A 21,498-nucleotide genomic window follows, 5' to 3' on the forward strand; every position below is an offset into this window, starting at 1 on the left:
AATTCTGGGTGATGTAGTTCTGATATAGCACAAGTGACATGGCACAGTCCACTCTTTCATGCCAGGACCCACTGTTAATGTAGAAAGACAGCATTAGAAAAATGTGGGAGCATCCATTTTTAATAGAGGCACTGGTAGCTACGGGGGTCCCCAATGCCATAGATATGGAGGAGAGACAAGTCCCTGTAGGCCACCAAACACTGCTGAGCCTCAAGCATTTGATTCTTTGGAAGTCAGCTGCTTTCCATTGTTCTAGGAGAAAAAAATCAGGTGGAAACAAGGTTAAGGATCCTCAACACACTCTCTCTCTCTCTCTCACACATACACACACACATACACACACACACACACTATTCCACTGGCTTGACAACACCTGGGAAAGCTTTGTTGCAGGAGAGTCACCAAAAAGACTTCCTTGAGGTTATGTCATAAATGCTGAATGGACATAACCCCGACCTCTTTGTCTTGAACACAATGCTGAACATGAGCTCACCAAGCTTTCTGTAGTTGTGTTGCAACAGAGTTCGCTCCAGGATGGTGGAAGCTTGGTGATGAAACCTTAAATTGGACTGGGACTAAATATAAATCACAGATCTGAATGGCAAAAAAAAATAATTGCTCCATTGAACTAAGCTACCTGGAATTAGCCAGATCAAATTTCCCAACACTAAGCAGAAACAGGCCTCCTGAGTTCATGTGTGCTCTAAAGAAAGTGAATATTCTGAACCAAAAAAAATCTATGACTTCAGACTGTTTCAATCACCATGTGGACTTCCTTGAGGCTGTGTCCTAAGTGCTGAATGGACACGACCTCTTTCCCTCGAGCACGCTGCTGAGCACGAGCTGGCCAGTCCCGTCATCCCCTGCTTCTCTGCTGCTCCCAGAAGGACCAGCCTCTGACTACGTCTGTTTCCCTGGCCCCACTCCTGTGCATTCCTGGATCCTTGTTATCTGCAGAGCCTGCTGCTGCCACATTACCGGTATGCTTTGCCCCAGAGTCTGCTCCCAATCTGACATTCACAGAAGCCAAAGGAATGTTTCCCTCCATGGTTCACATTTCAGTGACTGACACCAAGTCTCTTTAAACAGCCACTCAGTTCGGAGCCTTTTTATTGGCTTAAAAATTCTCCATATACAAGTGGAAAATGAGTGAATCTTAAATATGGGTAAAATGCTCTGTCGTGTTCAGAGAGAATAAGAAGCTTAGAAAGACATTTGTCACAAGAATTCCACAAAGGAAATTATCAAAAACGGCAAATCTAAAACTCTACAAAGGGGGACCTTTTAAAAATTTCTACAAATGTTTAAATCAAGGGTTATACCATGAAGCATAATTGAGCTTATATAAGAAACAGACACCTACTGTGCAAGCATAGGAACACTCCAATCGTACATGCCTGCCTGATTTGCTTCTCTGGGTTCAGAAAAAAACACTTGTGCATGCTTCCAATAGATTCTTAGAGACCCAAGTAGCAACATTCAGCACTGCGTTTAATTTGGAATATTACAGGTCTATACACCACACTTCCTAAACTCTAGAAGTATGCCAGATCTCTGTAGCAATGTCTAATTTTACAAAGGGGCAAGGAGATAAAATATAAAAAAAATTAAATCAATAGTGTACCAAGTTATGTCATGTGTTGTCTTTTTTTTTTTTTTAATCTAGAGCTGATTCTACTTGTAGATCAATAAACCTTGCAGTGTTCTTTTTCTTTCAACAAGAAATTCTATTTGATGTTCCTAAGTTTTCTGTCTCAAAATAAAAACCAAGCAAAATAAAACAAAACATAAGTTGTAGTAGCAGCTAGGGGAAATAGATCATTATGTTTCATTCAAGTAAGTTGCTACATAAGATCTGTCAAGGAGAAACATATAAATTGTAAGTAGTTGAATTATTGATTTTTAAGAAAGTCGTGAAAATGCTTTGGAGGAACATGAATTCAGGTGATCTCAATTCTCTTACAAGAACATCCAGTTAAATCATCTCTTACCAGGCCCATTCATACCTGTTGGAAAAAAAAAAAAAGGTAATTAGTTGTTTATATTCTATAATTGAAGGATGACTAGGTGGTTACTACTTCCTAAAATATCTCTTATTGACAGCTACTATTGTGTTGAAATACTATCATAAATTTACCCCTTTGGCTAAAACATCACCCTTCTGTACAAAAATGAAGAATTTATAATAATATAATAACATGAGTAATCACCTTTTGCTGAACGTTTATTAGGGGTCAGAAATTCTGTTAAATGTCAAGAGTGTCATTTCGTATAATCACTAGAGCACAATTATGAGGAAACTATTAATATTATCTTCACTTGATGGATGACAAAACTAAAGCTTAATGAAGTTAAATAACTTACCAGAGGTCAATAGCTGAATTGTGGTGAAACTTTAGGGTTGGACCACCTTTATTCCTTCTGTGCATATTGTCTTTTGGCAGGAGTGCCAGTTCCGCTCTGAGTGTCAAAATTATATTTATTCCTCAATATGAAGCTTTCTCTGATCACCATAAGCAAACCTACTGCCTATATCAGAGGTTCTGACCTCTATAAAAACTCATGTATATTGACTTGAGTTTTTTTTTTTTTTTTTACATATCTTTCACCAGGCTACATTGTGTAAGGAGAGTGAATCTTTCTTTTATTAGTATTAGTAGTAGTAGTAGTAACATTATTGTTGCTGTTCTTAGTGTTACGATCATTAAACATAATTCTACCTGTATTATTTGCTGCTCTGTAAATATTTTCTGGATAAAAGTCTGTAAAATTAAATTAAAAGCTGCATCTTCTTATAAGGATTTATGTTGCTTTCCTTTTTAACTAATGAAATCTAGAGTAGCATGAAAAAGTTGAATGCCTAAGAGATTAATAGTGTTTAAAATCCATTTACAAAAAACAGTAAAGGTAAGAAGGGCATGCAAATCCTCTGTGGCTTTGCTTTGGGACAGACCGTCTTGTTGCTAGATGGATCGAAATATCCTAATCAAGCAGTTCAGGTGGTGATAACAGAGTGGCCGGAGCCTCCATTACCATGGGCAGACTGAACCCTCCTGTGTGACTCCATTTCAACCTGAAATCCAAGCAACTGATATTCAAGTTCAATGAAAATAAATCCACAAGGACAAAAATGGCAAGGGAGAAGAAACAACAGAAATGAAATTGTGTAGGCTGTAAAACAGATGCACACCTCATAAATAACACTCTAGAGCAGGGATAGAGTCAGACAGGACATACGTTTGGTCTTTGGATCACACAGACTCTGTCCTAATGCCACAACGCTGCTATTGTATGATAGCAGCAGAGACAATACACTAATGAATGCGTACAGCTGTGTTCTAATAAAACTTATTTATCAAAACAGGTGGTGAGGGGACAAGCAGCAGTTTGCCACCTCTTGCTGGAAATTCAGACTTAGGAAACTAAACCTAAGAAACTCAGAAACAGTCCAATTTAGACCCGAGGGTGGTGGAAGGGATCGGGAATGGGCACAAAAAGCCATCTGACATCATCTTACAGAAATACAATCTGCAAGCCTGCAACTTATTAGCTATCTGGTGACATTTTAAGCCTTTTTCTCACTATCCGCCTGACCAATAGCAATGCCTTGGCAGTAGATTATTGAATTGAGTTCATTCGTTTCTGGCCTATGAAGTGTTTCTTCAGTTTCTGTAACTGTGAACCTTTACAACCTTCAAGCCATCCAATGAACTGCTCCCATGAAGGTCACTTAGCTCGCCATCGCCCTAATAATCGCAGTATCCACAAGCTCATAACTCAGACCACTTTTTGTCTTTATAAAAATTTTACATCTTATTGTTATCTTCTTTATTGCCATCTGCAAGCATTCTTATGCTCTCCAAATTACATGATCGGTGAGACAGAAAGGATGAGTTGCTATTTGTTAGATTTGCTCAGTATATTCTATAGTTGCTAGGTGATACCAGTCAGCACCAGCCCCAAATACTTAATAATCTTCCGATTAAATTTTCTTGTTACTTTTTCTGTAAGCAGCACAAGGCACCTGGACCAGAGTGATTTCGACTGCATTATAAAACTCCTTGGATTAAAGAAACATTCTGATTGGTACAAAGATTAATGGGAAGGCTAGATTAATTTTTGTGAACTACTAGTCAGCTAAAGCAACTGCTCCTATTTTAAAACTGCAACGTCATCACATTCTAGTGCACAGAAGTATGGTTTTCCTAAGAATGAAGGTATCCAAAAGAGAAACTAATAAGGCATATCTAAGCGGGTTGTTTGGTAATCATGAGATAACACTCTGCAGGGATTAGAAGCATGGGGCCACATTTCTGTTGAATTATTAGCTCATGATAACCCCTTCCTCCCTGTCACACCTGACCGCATAGTCCCCATCCAATTAAAAGTGACATTTTTTGGTGATGTTAGCAATTTCTCTGCACGTTTTCCTTTTTATTTGAGAACCTCCTTGGAAGGCTGATTATTGAAAACTGGAGATGCCTTTGTTCCTCAGATGTTCTGCTACATCCTTAGTGAGGAAAACTTTGTCTAGAATGTATTAGTTGGAGCCTGGTTATCAAACAGAGAAATTTTATTCTATTGTTTGATCCAAGGCCATACATGGTCTGTTCCATCTTTTCTGTATCTGCCATAACTGCTGAGAACTATCCATTTTTTAAGAAATTCCTTTTCATTGCAATCAATTAGGTTGATTTGTGGACATTTTAAACATGAGTGGTCCTAAATCTGAATCATAAAAACTATTCATTGTATTTGTGTGAACTTTGCTACAAAAATAATTGTGATACACACACACACTCATAGTGACAGGAAACCACATTTGTAAAGATATCCCACCACTTGAACATAGCTTTCAACTTTTTAGTTTTATATGATGACATCCAGTTCTTAGCAATATCCCAGCATGTGTTAAATGCCAGAAATGCTCCGGAAATGCCTTTTTCATACACTCTAATCATTTAATAGTATATCAAACATTTTCCACGTTTCTGTGTTATTTCCATGATGATGCTTTTACTTCCTAAATAATATCCTGATTTTGTTGAGGTTCCCAAACTTAGCAAAATGTTTTGTTTTCCTCTTTCTTTTCCTCTCATTATGAAGCTAACATGAACATAATTTTAAACAAATATTTGATTTTTTTATCTCAAATTATTTCCCTAGAATACATTCTTTGGCTAGGTATTCCTAAACCTAGATGGACAATTCTTGTCCTAAGGGGCTTCTACCCCAGCACAGTGAATGGCCGGGCCACACAAGGGTCTATTGTTGCCCAGGCCTTGAGAAGAGACTTAAGCCTTCACTGACCTGCCCTCACATCACCACCACCTCTGCTACTAAATCTGCACAACAGCTCACTGATAACCATTTCTGACAGCTCTCCTTTACCTCCTGCTATAGATTTCCAGGCGAGTGTCCCTGCTGGTAAGTTTCTCTGTTATAATATTTCTTGGCCAATAGTTTTTCTGCTCTAATTTTGTACATCACTTATTATTCTAATTGACCCTAGTAAGAGACCACCTCAGGGCTCCCCACCCAAAGCTTTTCAGTAGGGAACTTGACTGTGTTCTCCCCCTCTCTGTAGTTATAACCCTTTACAGGGATAGCAGTCAAAAGCAAAAAAAAATGGCTCATCTTGCACAGCAGTGAGCAAGGCCATCCAGGCAATAGAATTGTTGTAATGATGTATTCTTCCAGGCCCTCAATGACCCAAAATGAACAAAGCAATGAGAATCATAAAAATGTATCAAAAGGACACTACAGGAAGTATTTCTTGGTGTTAAAATTGGCAACATTCCATTAGAGTTAAATAATTAATACAAAGAAAGAAATACAAAAGGTTGTGAGATAAATTTTAAGATAAATATAACAAAATATTAAAATATTTTAAAAACCGTTTCATCTCATCAAAATCAGTAAGTATCTCTGGAAAAGGAGTCATGGGTAAATTTTATTTATCTTGGGACAGTTCTAAAGATATGTGTATTTTTTAATTCTAATTTTTAGTGCAAGGATCTATAATTAAAATGTATACAGTGTGTTTTTATTACTAGCTAGAGAGAATTTTAAGTAACATTATACAACAGATACCATTCAGATTATTTAACTGATGTTGACAGATAATTATTACACTCTTCATTGTATTTGCATCCTATAGTAAATATCCCTTTTTAAAAGACATACATATTTTTTCTTTTTTGACTGTAGATATATATATGTACATATATATGATTTACCATATTAAATACTGTTTAGTGTACAATTCAGTGGCATTATAGACATTCACAATGTTGTACACGTGTCCACACTATCCATTTTCAGAACTGTTCATGATCCCAAATAGAAACTCTGTACCCATTCAACAATTCCACATTTCCCGTTGTCCCAGTCCCTAGAAATCTCTATCATACCTCCTGTCCCCATAAACGTGCCTATTCTTGGCACCTCATATAAATGGAATCATACTTGTCTTCTGGTTGTTGGCTGAGATCACTCAGTATAATGTTTTCTAAGTTCATCCATATTATAGCATGTGTCAGAATGGCACACCTGAATGAATATAATAATACCCGATTTTATTTATCCATTCATCTGTTGATGGACATTTGGGTTAGTTCTGCCTTTTGACTAATGTGAAAAATGCTGCTCTAAATAATGGTGTACGGGTATCTGTTTGAGTCTCTGCTTTTAACTATTTTGGCGTATCCAGGGAATCAGAATTACTGGGTCACATGGTAATTCGATGTTTACCTTTTTGAGGCACTCACTGTTCTCTTCAGCAGCTGCTCAGTTCTATATCTCCATCCACAATGCACCATGGTTCCAAATTTTCCACATGCTTGCCAGCACTTACTTTTCATCATTTTGATGGTAATTACCTTAACAATACACAGGAGTAAAACACACGCATTCTTAAACCCTTCTTATCATTACTTCTGCTTTACATTATCCACGAGCTTCTAAACATTGTCCTCTTTTGAAGTTGTAGTATTTGACCCCAGAAGGATTGCTAATCTGTACACAATTATGCCATCCAACTTGTTCTAGAAAAATGATAAACCATAGTTTATCATATCTAAACTTATATGCAATAACTGGGGCACTGATTTTATCAAATCACTGGCCATTTCATTATGTGCCATTATGCTGAGTCATAACCCCCTTGGAAGCTTTTTGGGTCAATGTGAAACCAACCCTATGAGGGGGGCGGGAGCAGTAAGAAAGTGACAGGTCACTCCTGATTGGTAGGTGGCAGGTTTAATAAGCAAGGGCATGAGCTTACAAGGCTCGTCTGGAACAGCTGCAAGTCCAGATGTCTGCCCCGACCCGTCACATTTTCTCAGTTTATACAGAGGCCTTAACTGGGGTCAGTCAGACTCACAGGAAGCCCTACCTAGGTTCATTCTGACAACCTCCTCACCACATCTCCATCTAAAGGCTGTATCCCCACCTAGTCTGGGGTATCTGTGCATAACTTCGGGCAAGTTCCTAACTGCTTAGCACCTCAGCTTCTCCATTTATAAAGAGGAAATGACACTGTCATCGCAGGACTGCTATAAAGATTAATTCAGATAAATGAAGTCATTATAAACAAGGGCCACTATTAGTGGTGGCAGCTGAGTGGGTTCCCTGTATGTATTCAAAGAATCAAAGGGTTTCAGACCTGGGTCCAGCCTGCCCCAACTGTGTGACCATGGAGAAGTCATTTCAATCCTCATACCTCAGGTTTTTTATCTTGAAAATAAGGACTCTGACTAGATGATCTCTGAGGCTCCTTGTGGCTCAAACCGCATGGGAGGGAAATCTGCATCACATCCATAAGGGAGACATTGTGGCTTCAAGCAGTATGAAAAAGAGAATAATAAACTTCATACTACTATTCAAAAATAAAAATAAAGGCTCTATCCTTGGAACAGCTTCTTGGAGCAGAGAAGGGAAGCAAAATGCACATCCAAGCACAAGGGAGGGAGTGGGGAGACTCCGATTGCTGGGGTCCCGCTGCCCAGGTCAAACCAGCAGGCACATCTTGGTGACCTTTCCTAACACATTAGGTAAGTATGTTCGTGTGTGTGCATGCAGTGATTTTTAAGTGTTTTTCTGTTGATTGAATAAAAAATGCATCATTGTTTTTATAATATATCCATGGTTTATTATGCTTCTAAATGTGTTCCATCCTTATGAGTGCAGGTCTATCGGAACTAAGAGGATTTTATTTTCTTGTGCCTGTATTTATCAGTAATCAGTATTTTGCTAATCTAGATTTTATATCCTATTCCGTCTTCATTCTTGCTTCGGTAAACAGGACTAATAACAATATATTCCAACTCTCTCATTAATTGAATAATGCAAGACTAGTTCCAATTCTCTGCCTCTAAAGAAAAGAAATGAAGCTTATTCCAAAAGAAAGTCAAGGAAGTTTTGAAACAACCCACCGCAATTAGAAATTAGTTTATCAATTCAAGATTGTGTGTGTACTGAGGATCCTAAACTACATTCATACAAGCTTAATTCTGCACCGATACTTATGGAGAAACTAAAGTATGTTAGAGCATGAAAAGTATATGTACATAATTATAAGAAAACATTAGCTCTTAACAGTAAAAATTAGAAGAAGATGTTGAATGGACTTACAATCTCAGAATAAAGGCTAACCAAAACCTACCGTATAATAAATCAACGGATTTAGCATTTTTGCACAAATATCAAAATGATTTGCGACAAGTTTTAGGACACTAGACTAGAAAGATAGAGAAAACTACCTGGTTTTCGATATACAAATCATGATATAGTTCAGTGGTCACTGTGACTTAAAAGCAGAACTTAGATACAGAAGAAAGACACCAAAGAGGCTGCACTCACCAACAACGGAAATCAATTGTTCCACAGGAGTTGCGCTAAAACTCATCCTTAAACTACACTTAGGACTCCAAGGAAAGTAGGACAATAATAAATTTGCTCTGACTGCTTATATTCTGGAGTAGAAGCTACTAGAATGCTATCATACAGTTGCTGTTCTTTGACATCTCTTAGCAAGAGAAAATTACCCCAACATCAGTGGCATTGGGACAAATACGGAGAAAAATAGAACACTATGTTTATAACTTTCTTCTTAAGTCAAAAATATTGCTGATACTTTACAAAGATATACTAGAATGTGTAAACACACCAAAAAATGAATCTAACAAATGATTAAGTGATTGAGAAGATAAAGATGAGCTACTAAGAGGAGTGATGTATGATCTAGAGGAGTTGCTAAACTTAGCTCTAAACCAGGAAGAACAAAATGATGTCACGAGGAGCAAAAAAAGGGGAAGAGAGAAAATGTTCCAAATGTTGAAAATGGGAGAAGTCTAGGATGGCTTCTTAGATAGGAGGACCATCTTTTAGAAAATGAAAGCTACACTGGTTATAACATGGTTTCCTGGAAATGTGTCTAGGGCAGGGCATTTCTAGTATAAACAATAAACATCCAGTGAAAAAAAAATGAGTGTCTATGGAACTTTAATCTATTTAATCCATTATAATATATCACTTAAAAATCCTGTACATGACATTATTTACACATGTGCACATTTAATGGGAGCACTAGAGAAATATTTTAACAGTATCTAAAGCACTATCACTTTCCTGCTCTCTTTGCAAATATATTCCTTCCTGCAACAACCTGTTCTCAGTCTCTTCACTTTTACTAAATAAGTTCCCTCCTAATGTGAACTCAACAAAACCAGTCTACTTGAGAAAGAGAGAGAGAGAGGGAGGAAGAAAGAGAAGAAGAAGAGGAAGAAGAAGAGAGAGAGATCCTTTGTTAACTTTCATATCCTTCAGGGACAGGGTCCTACAAGAAGATTTGGATCCGAGACTTAGCATTGCTATTAATTAGCCTTGTGGCTTGAAGCAGATGCCATAAAGTATTTGCAACTATTATTTCATTTGCTGATTCATGTTATTATGTCTCCTATATTAGACCTTAATCATCCAGATTTTTTCACAAAAAAAAAGAAACATAATTCCTTCTGGTTATCTTTAACTCCTGTATTCCTTTTTCACACATTCTTAGGAGTTGCTTTTTAGCTCAACCATCTGCTTGTGGCTTATCTCTTCCCTTCCATATCACCCCCTGAAAGACACACTCCAACTTCCTCAGTTCTTTCATAAACACGTTATCTATTTGCTTGCTTGAACTAAAAAAGAACAGCGTACTTGAGGGTGCACTTCCTCCGCACCCCTCCTAACTAGAGATGTGGCAACCTCTAATGCTCTTTAATATGAAAGCTGCAAGGCACAGGTGACATTCTCAATTTCCAGCGCTGCCTCAAGGCCAATACTCGGTCAGTTTGTGTATAAACCTGTTGTCCTGTGAAAGTCATGCCATCTCATTATAGCAATCAGTTTTCCTCTTCAAGGTGTACATTCACCTTCTGGACACTGCTCCATCACAGAAAACTTGAATTACTTACTCAATCCTTTTCTCTTTAAACCCTATGCACTTTCCTACCATCAACCCACCTATTGCCATGGCTTAACTCTCCTAGCTACGCTGGCAATTGAAATTATACACACACTAGAAGGGAGAGAGACAGAGAGGGAGGGAAGAAGAGAGAGGGAGGGAGTGACAGAGGGAGGGAGGAGGAAGAGGAGAAGGAGGAGAAGGAGAAGGGAAAATTTTTTATATTTTAACTTGGATTCTTCTAATTCAATGAGTTCAAAGTATTACTTTCCATCTTGAACTTTATACTGCCTCACAATTGCTGTGTCTGTTGTCCCTAAAATATTTCAGTCTTGTTGAATGGCATTGTCATTCACCCAGCTTCCCAGATCCTAACCCTAGTGCACAAGCTTGACTCAGAGAGAGTTGCTCCTAAAATCCATTTTCTCATCCTTTTATGGTAATGTAGTAAAAGCTAAACATCTACCCACTCACTTAGAGTCGGCATTTCTCAGCCTCCTTTGCAACTGATGGTTGCTCCTGTGATTAAGTTCTCACCATTAAAATTTGAGCAGAGGCTATGAGTACAGTATCAGTGATAGATACAGTATTATCTTCCACTTGCCTTGCACATCCTTTTCCCTTCCTGCAGGCTACAATGCAGACATGTGTACAAGCCAGCATCAAACATGCACATTATGACAGCTATTTGCAGGGAATGCTGAAATAACAAGGTGGAAGAATCCTGAGTCTATAAAAGACTCCATGGACCAGAGCCACATTGCTAATCTGGCCCGGCCTGAATATAACATGTCTGGAAACTAAACTTATGCTCTTTTAGCTTCTGTACTCTAGACTTAGCCTAATTAATACAAATCACAGATTTCTTTAATGAATCTTGCCCATTCTAGCTCCCTCATTAATCTGAAGTAGGACATTTAAAACAATGACTATTATAATATTAGTTCTGAGTCACTTTACTTGCTTCATCTAATGAAACAATCTTGTTGCAATTAAATCTCGTATTTTCTCCTGCCTGAACTATGCCAATGAATCACATTGGAATATTCTGCCTAATTTGTTTTCTAAAAATATAGTATAACCATTTGTCAATATTGTCTCCCCAATTCCAAAAAAATCAGCTTTCTACGTGATCTCTATTTTTTCCAGAATAAAAGTCAAACTCTTAAGATAGGACACTCAAATTTCTTCATAAAGTGTCTTAAATTCATTTTTCCAATATTTTCTCAAGTACCCCATACTCTATTATAATAAAGTCATATTTTTCCTAAAATGCTCAATCCTATCTTATTAATGTGCCTACATATATTTTTCTAGCTGTAACTGTTATGCCCAGTGAAAAATTATTCACTCTTTAAGAAATAGCTCAAATATATACTACCTTTTAGCCCTTCAAATCCAGAAAACTACATTTTTTTCTCTCATGTGCTTCATCAAGTTGACTTATCATATTGTGTTTTAATTTATCACATCTTGGTTCCTTAATCAAGGAACCTATATCCAACATGCTAACTTAAGTAGGGTAAGGAGCTATATATTCTATTTTGTAGGCCTGATATCTAGGGTAGTAAGAATGTGTTTCTCTTTAGGTGCTTTTATTGCTTGAATTTACAAATGAAAATGCAGGACCCAGAGCCACACATAGAATTAATAAGAAGCCTGTGATTAAAATTCAGGTAAATTAGGCTATGAGGCTGTTAATCACACCAATTAAAAGAAGAATATTTTAAAATATTTAGGAGATAAGGACTAAGAATCTTTGTACAGACTTCTTGAAATTTATCATTATAAATAAGGGGATACATAGTAATGAAAATGGGGACCAGAACTTTGTGTGCTTCATCTCCTAAAAACGAGAATCATTTCCTTCTCATAGAGTAAATAAAATGACACTTGCTGCAATATTCAATAAACTATGCAATCTGCAATGAAATCAGAAACTTAATTTTGTTTTTTATCTACTTCAGGCCTATTAGTGTAAATTAAATTTCAAGTTAATAGCTATAACATGAAAGCACATGATTTCCATAGAGAAGAGTAAAAAGGTAATTTAGTGTGTACATTACAGAAGTATTTTTAATGTATAATATTTAAAAACTTATACTACAGACAATAAAACTCATATTTTTTCATTGTAATTTATACTTTTAAGTTTCCCTTTATAAACAATTAAATTTAAGAGGAAACCAGCCAAGGATGACAGTAATTTGAGACTTTATGAAGACAAAATTTACTAGTTCAGATGTTTTTGGCTACAATAATCAAATACCCAACTAAAAGTGAATTGAAAATGGCTAAAATGCATTTTACCTTTTAATAAGAAGGCTGTGGTAGGTGTATCATGTTGGTTCAGGCACTCAGTGACTATTATCAATGACCTGTCCTTTTCCATTTTATCTGGCAACTATCATCAGTACTTTGCCTTAGTTCTTAAATGTGTTCTATCAGGATATGTGATGGTTGCCCCAGTTTCAGGTATTTTCTGTAAATTCTACAAAATCTGAGCGAAAAAGGAGAGCATTTACTCCAATGTATTTGTTGTTTTAATCACAAAGAAAATATTTCCAATAGGTACTCAGTGTTCATTCGCTCCTGTATCATTGACTAGGTGGTTAATAAGCCTGTGTCATAAAACCACAGAAGGCTGGGAAAGTGAGTATCTGGTGTTTTCATCCCCTGTATTGGGCAGTAAGCTTCATCACATTTTACACGTATTTCCATAATTACACTTATTCTGTTATTCATGTCTCCTCCTCTAGACTGTAGGCTTATCGATGGAAACAAGTTATTTTATTTGAATTTATATCCTTAATATGTCTATATATTCTTTTTCAATAAGTGAAAGAAGAAAGGAAGGAAGGAAGGAAGGAAAGAAGTGAGAGGGAAGGAGGGAGGGAGATTACAGGTTTAAATATGGAGGACCTTCTCCCTGACTAGAGAAAAATGTTAGGCCAACTGAGTAACCTCAGAATAGCTTATCAGTCTGCTTTATTTATTGAAAGCTCTTTTGGAGACTTATTATGTATATATATTCTCAGGCATCTTTCCAAAAGCCAAGCTACTATTTCTTTCCCTTTGGCTCCATATACTTTGTCTGATGCCACTTAGCTCCTAAAAGCTGTATCAAAAGATCCAAATTTCAGATTAATGGTTTAGCCATAGCTTCCTCCGAGAGCAAGAAATTCTTCTTTGCTTTAAATCATATAATTATTTTAAAATTGTTTAATTTTTAATCACAATAAAGTTTAAAACATTGCCTGATTGTAGAATAGCTGGGTAATTAGGTTAAGATGGTAGAAAGATGGATTGGATCCAGTTGCAGGGCTTTAATGCATAGCTTTAAGAGTCAAATGCACACCACTTAGAATGCAAAGTTTAAGTTCCTATGGTAAGCTCCTTGGTTCACTCATTTCCATATGCTAGCCTATGCTATATGCTAAACAAGGTCAAGACTTAAGTGGAGCATAATGCCCTTCAGGGTGCATATTACAATATAATGGGCCCAATCTCACTAAGGTTAAAATCAGAGTATTTTCCACAGCTCTATGGAACAACAATAAAGCACAAACCGTGCCCTGGAGCATGTTAGCATTTTTAAAATGTTCAGCATGGTTCAAATCTTTCTTTCAATACTAGAATGAACATTACTGACAAATTTTATGGCATAATGAGTACAGTGGTACAGACACTAAAAAATGGAAACTTTGGGCACAAAAAATCTATAAGAGGAAAGAAATAAGTATGTTTCTCTTTTCTGTTGATCACCAGGAGTTATGGTTAGACATGCTTTATATATGCCATCCTGATCATAATTTGAACATAATTTATTCTCCAAGCATAACAGTTATATACGTATCATCCTCAATTTAGGTTTTCTTAACTTCTTACTTTACTATTCAATAATGGTATGTGTATATGACATACAATGGGTGCTTGGTGTTGTTGAATGAGTAAATAAATATACAAGTAAATGATTGAATATGGCATAGTTGTAGCATAAATATTGTGCAGAATTTGAGAAGAACCTATGAAACAAACTTCAAAACTTAATTAATGATACACTTTAAGTGAAATGTATATGACTTTGGAATTCATTTAGAATATTCTTCTAATCATTCATATAATAATTTTGAACAGCATATGGTAGGTAATTTTTATTTTTTCATGTGTGTGTTTCTCTTTTTTATTGAGTTTATTGGAGGGACACTGGTTCCCATAACCACACAGGTTTCAACTGTACAGCTCAATAGAATGAAACCTGCACACTGCATCCTGTGCCCGTCGCCCCAAGCAAAGTCTCTCTTGTCTCCATCCCCCACTTTGCCTACCTTCACCCACCTCCCACCCCTTTGCCCTCTTGCTATCTCCACACCATGTGTCTATGTGTTATATATATATATATTTTTCTTAATCTCTTCACCTTCTTTCATGTAGGTATTATTTTTTTAAGTATCCAAATGAGGTAGTTGATAAAAGTAGTGAGAGAAAACTATTGAGCCATTTATTAGAGTAAAAGATATGAGGTGTACCCAAAGTGTGATGAGAGAAGTCATAAAAAAACAGAAATCACTCTAAGTCCTTCAAACAGAAAGCTCTTACTGCAGGCAATGGCTACTACATTGACTAACCAAGAGTTTCGGTAAGACAAGCTTGCTATCGAAAGCAACAAGAAGCCACTTACTTATAGGGCTGGAAGGAGAATGGAGGGAAATGGTGTTTCTGGACCCAGAAACTGATGCCAAGTGAGGAGCTATAAAACCACAGTTGGGGAGTGGGGGCAGGTGGCCTGATGGGGTTTGGGACCCTGGAAAGAGATAACTAGTGTCATACAGGCAAGAGGCAGAGCCTACATAAGAATCACTAGGTGAGGCTGAGCAAGAGAGAGAAATACCCCCTGCTTCTTTTTCTTCTCATTGACCAGGCCTACTTGGAAGCCAATCGTTAATTTATCCTTTGAAACATGACTTTCTAAAATGCAGATCAGAGACAAGGGGTAGAGGAGAATAAATATAAAAATAAACAGGTAAATTATTAATGTCATTTAGGTAAATAATAAAGTAGTCGACAAAAAATGCTTCTTGGAATATGTGGTAAATTGTATTTTGAAAGAAAACTTAGGATTAGTAAAATAAATGATAAATGGAAAGAAGTGTTTTGGAATATAATTTAAATACTCATAAAACATACATAAGAACATTCTATAAAAATTCACCAGGAAAGAAATATCAAACATCTATTGTGTTACTAAATGCTAAAAAGTAATTGGAACAATGTCAATATCTTCATATAATATACTATGAATATACCTAGCATGTTGTTAGGATATACCAAGAATATATCAGGATCATATTCAGTAAGTCTGGAATAGGTCCTAAATTTCTGTATATTAAATAAAGCTATAGAGGCAAGTTATTATATGAATCCCCAATTGAAAATCATGGCCTAATATATACTAGATTTAAATTAACATGCAAAACTGTAATCATGTTAACCTTTAAGAACAATGACTGACATTAAGGACAACACTGTAGGTTGTCTAACTGCACAAAAAGCATCCTCAGGACTCTGATCAGCAGATGTCATTGACTGCAATAGCAAGGACGCTACCTAAGAACTTCACACTGTTTCTGAAAGCTTTGTATAGATAACATTTACCTGCACAATTTTACCTAGGCAGTACTAATTATTTTTTTTCTGATTTCACAGTGCTTCCAATTCAACTCATCAATAGTAATATATCAAATAAATGTAATTATACAGTAGTCCCTCTCTACATCGCGGTTCACTTATCATGGCCTCACTGTATCACGGGATTTTTTAAAATACTATATTTAATTATTTATCATGGATTTTTCGCTATATCATGGGATTTTGCAGTACTGTATACATATGTTGTTAAAGTTATGTAGGTTTAAGAGTGTAGAATAAATGTAAGGTTCCTACTTCACTGGGGCAGGGGGTAATGGTCTGGAACGTAATACCCGCAATAAGTGAGGGACTACTGTATTAGCATGTTTCTTTTCATAAGGTAAAGAAATAAATTTTTGCCATTTTCCAGGAGCCCTCTCCTCATTAAGAATTTAATTTTGGGATAGCAAAATAATAGAAGCTTTCAGAAGGTTTACATGCTTGATTTAATTGAATTATGGGTTACTGACAAAAATATTTAGCTACTTATTTAATCAAAGTGGTAGTAAAATATCTAAAAAGCAAACACAAGAGGTACATTGTTTGTAACCAATTTGAACTTTCAAAAGTGAGAAGACAACTCTCCCATCTGAAATTGTTCTGATAAAACATTGAATCTTTGCCTTGTTGACAGATATCTCAGAAGATAAAGAAAAATTTTTACCATCTCTCGTCAAGAGCAGGCCAAAAATATCCAATAAAATTTTGTCATTTTAACAGAAAAAAAACTAAATTAGTTTTGTATTAGTTTGATATTTTATACTAAAGCTAAACCCATCAAACATAGGCAGCATTGGCAAAGGCTGATAAAATTACTTTTTCCCAAAACCCCTACAAACTTTCCACATGCATTTCAGTTTGAGCTTACACTTTCTTCTTTGCCATTCTGGCACACCCTGTCACTGTCTTTTAAGACTAAACTACGTTTTTTTTCCTTAATGCATCCTTTATACTTTGCATACTCTGTATTATTATGCCTGGTTGCATGTATTAACTGTAAATTTTAACACAGTACCCTTTATTTCATGAACAAATCGAAGAGGTGAATGATTGTGAACTGTTTGTCATACATGAGCATTTTGTAGCAGACTAGCATAGCTTGTGAGTATATATCTCAGACCGTTTTATAGCCATAAAGAACCCTTACAGCAGAACTCCTCAACATGGCAAAAATTAGCACATTTATTAATAGACTCAAATGTATATAAAGTCTCTCTGTGAAATGTAAAAGAGGCAAAAGTATATAAACTTAAAATTATCCTTAGCATTTATATATTTCAGTATTCTCTTTTACTGAGAAATAACCCAGTTATCTAATGAACACCCATAGATTTACTTAACAAGTCTGAGATTTTTTCGTTACCTAAAGTTCTCAGAAACTGTCTAGAAGGTGACATAATAAAAAGATGGTTGTTGAAATAATGTCAGAATAATGCTTTAATTTGATTAAGCACAAATTTACATTTTCTTCAAATCTTAAACACCTAGGAGATGTAATGTTAGCTCATTCAAAGAATAAAGCTGCAAAAGTTTATGAAAAACAGCCAAGTGGAATAAAGTGTATGCTTAGTTTTTACTTGACATTGATAATTCAGAAGGCAGCTGTTTAACCAACAATATTAAAAGTCTTGTTTGCAAGAGTTTCCTGAATTACATGATGTTAAGTTATTAAAACAAATTAGTTTCTTAAGCAATACCTTTCTTCACATCAAAAGTTTAATTCCCCTCATTGTGGGAAATTTCAGTAATATTCAATTAATATAAGCATTTATGTATTCCTAAATCTATCAGAATAGAGCTTCTTTAAGAGATTATATGATCTAATTTCATAACACCATACAGTGGTAGAAAAATACTATACAATTCACAGAGGCATAAATATACATGCAGACATAGGGGCTGTAGCTCGGAGAGAACCAGAGGTACCACTGATTTATAGTGTTTGACATTTTCATGATGAAAATACTCCCACCATGGCCTATTTCAATCTACCAACGTGATGTTTCTAGTTACAGCGTTAGGAAGAGATTTGTAAAGAGTTTCATGAAGCCCTGGTTGCTGTGGCTCAGTGGATTGAGTGTCGGCCTGCGAATCAAGTGTCGCTGGTTCAATTCCCAGTCAGGGTACATGCCTAGGCTGCACGCCAGGCCCCCAAATTGGGGGCATGTGAGAGTCGACCACACATTGATATTTCTCTCCCTCTCTTTCTCCTTTCCCCTCTCTCTAAAAACAAATAAATAAAACAAGGGAAAATAATAAAAATGTTTAAAAAGGAAAAAAAGAGTCTCATGAGCTGGTATGATCCAGCTCCCAGGACACCAACTCTGCTTTTGTTAAAAAAAGTGAAAATAACTGGGTGCATCTTATAATTTTCTTTTTAATGTCTTTTTCCAAGATTCTTGAGGAAATGTTTTAGTTTTTATAATAATGTTTGAGAAGACTCGTCATAATACAAAAATATTAGAATTAAAAACAAGCATACACATTGGCTAGGATAATGCTCAATTCTTAATCAATCAACTTTTCAATTTTATAAACACAAAAAAGGAAGAAAAGTAAAAGATAATTATAGGCACATTAAGAGAATTTATCAGGAATGAGCACATGAAGGTAATTTATAAGAATAAGGTTATAAATTAATTGAACAAGAAAGATAATTAGAAGGAAAGGATTATTTAAATTAGAAAAAACAATGAGACTATATTTCATATCTAGCAGAGTTTTAGATTGTTTATGTATTAAATGTTATTTTAGTGATGGTTACTTATATTTGTATAACCATACACAATTTACATAACACTTGCACATATATTTTCTCTCTTAAGCAACTGTATCATCTTTGTTTTTCTAGAACAGTATAAAAAGATGTAGAGCTATCAAATTTATTCTACACAGCAAACACAGCCTCGATAATACTAAAATCTAATTTAAGAAACAGAGAACACAAAATGATAGGCTCATCTTATAAATATATAGAAGTATGAAAGCATTAGCACAGAATTCAGTAATATATTTAAAGTATAATACATTGCTTAGTGTTTAACTCAGAAGTAGTGAAATAGTTCAAAATAAATAAATCTATTAATATTAATACAATGCAATAGAAACATAGCAGAGTATGATGGAAAGTGTATGAGCTATGAAACCAGATTGCTTGGATTTGTATCATTACTCTGCCATATTGCTCCAATTTCATTTATCCCCTCTCCAATTCTGTCATGATTCCTTACATTAGGATGTTGACTCTTTTGCCCCTCTGACACTGAGCTTGGTGAGGTGGCCTGTTGTTCCAGTGGAATGCAGGTGCCAGCTATGAACTGAGGTTTTTAGAGGAATAACGAGTTGACACCATCCTTCCTGTGGGGACCAGTCCTCCACCATGAGACCAGCATGCTCAAGCAAGCGTTGTCTTGCCTCAGTCAAAAAATGTGAAACATGAAGAGCTGATCGGAACCAAATCCAATGCTCAGAGTCCAACTGGCTCAGTTTATCCCAGTGCAAGTCTGATAACTTGCAGCCAACCAGCAAAGCCATGAGCATGAAATCATCGTTGGTGTAAACCATGGAAACTGAAACCCTCGAATTGTTGCTATAGAGCTAACACACTAGCTCTGTGAGCTTCGGAAAGTTACTTAATACCTATACTTTAGATTCCTCTTCTCTAAATGATGAAATATAGTACCTATATCACAGAATGCAGTGAGGATTAAATTACTTAGTCGTCGGCAGCCATCCGTCTCGAGAGACGAAGGTGTAACTTCGTAAGAGTCTATCTGCACCGCCGAGAATGGCTGTGCAGTCCGACTCGGGAGTGACATGGTATCTGTCTCCTCCCGTGTTGAATCGACATCTTGCGATGACGCTGGAGTGTCCTCTCCAGTGAAGCTGAAGCTACAGAGCCTGGGCAGGGTGATATGGAGGGTCTGCTGTTGCCCATGCAGCAGACCCCCCCTCTCTTCGCAGCTGAAGGGTCCAAGGGAAAGACGGAGTCGATACAGCTTGGGTTCAGGTGCGCCGCAGGAGTTGCCGGTGTTGACTACAACGTCAAACCGCCTTAGGGACTCCGGCTCCGGATTTTCTGTCGGGGTTTACTCCCTTAGCCTTTCCCCTGAAGAGGTATGCCGCAAGGCAGCGGAGGTTTTTTGGAATCAGAGTTTTCCTTCTCTGAAATTACTTAGTACATATAAACTAATGAAAGAAGTGTACTATATAGCAAATATTCAGGAAATGTCAAAGTTATTAGAAATTGTGGTAGAATTTAATTTGATGCTAAAAAATATAATGGCATTTTAATAGCGTTTAAAGAGTAAAAATATAATATTACTTCTTTAACATATTGAAGAATATCTTTTTAAAGTGAATAGCCAAAGTTACATATTTTATGAAATTATGACTTATGTAAAATAGATTACAGAGAATATAGTTCCATTCAGTGCCCAAGTCCCAGAAAAACTATTGGCTCTTTCAGTGATATTATATGCTTTCCTTTAAATGAAAACAAGAAATATATAACCTATATTTTTCTTCTTTTTATCTTAATTGTTAGAAATCTCAAAACCAAATATATCTAATTCATTTAACATAATCAAAACATCTTGATATATTACATCTATTTTTCTCACACTAGTAGTTTCTTTAAGTGTCTTAACTGTTTTATTAAATCCCAAATGGTTTTAGAAGCACCATATATATAATCCTTGGAGGCTGTTTAAAAGCTGATTCTGTAAAAATGGCAGAAAACCCATAGTAGTTGGCTCCATAAATATTTTATCATGCATTCTGTGACATGTTGTTTAACTTTCCTGAGCTTCTCTCTCCACTTCAAAATTGATAACAATAATTTTTATGAGACCCAAATTATTGAAGGGAACAAATATTATCATAAGTCTGAAAATACTTTGAAAAATATAAACTTTGATAAAATATAAGGGATTACTAATTATCTTAAATTGAAGCCAAAGATTGTTACTTAAATGTTTAAATTTCTATTTCCCTACAGATGTCTCTATTTCTGATATAGTTCTAGAACTCTGCTTCCCAAAGAGACAATAATTTGTTTGGCAATAGAGGTAGCAATCAAATTTTAATTATATCTTTTCTCAAGGTGATGTAAAACTTTCCTAGGTCCCAAAACAACACAAAACAGACTTGAGTAATACTCTATAATCAATAGATAATATTTATTTGTGTGAATAAATATAAACATTGTAAGTCCTAAAATACCCTATCAAGGTCAAATGTATGTGTTTGTGTAAATTTCAAGTTGAAGGCAGATGTAAAGCCAATTAGAGTAAAAAAAATAATAATAGTAATAATTATGGAGCTATTTCTAATTAAATATATTACTAATCAGTCATATA

Source organism: Furipterus horrens, unplaced genomic scaffold (genome assembly GCF_987537825.1).
Source record: "Furipterus horrens unplaced genomic scaffold, mFurHor1.1.pri manual_scaffold_2, whole genome shotgun sequence".
NCBI lineage: Eukaryota > Metazoa > Chordata > Mammalia > Chiroptera > Furipteridae > Furipterus > Furipterus horrens.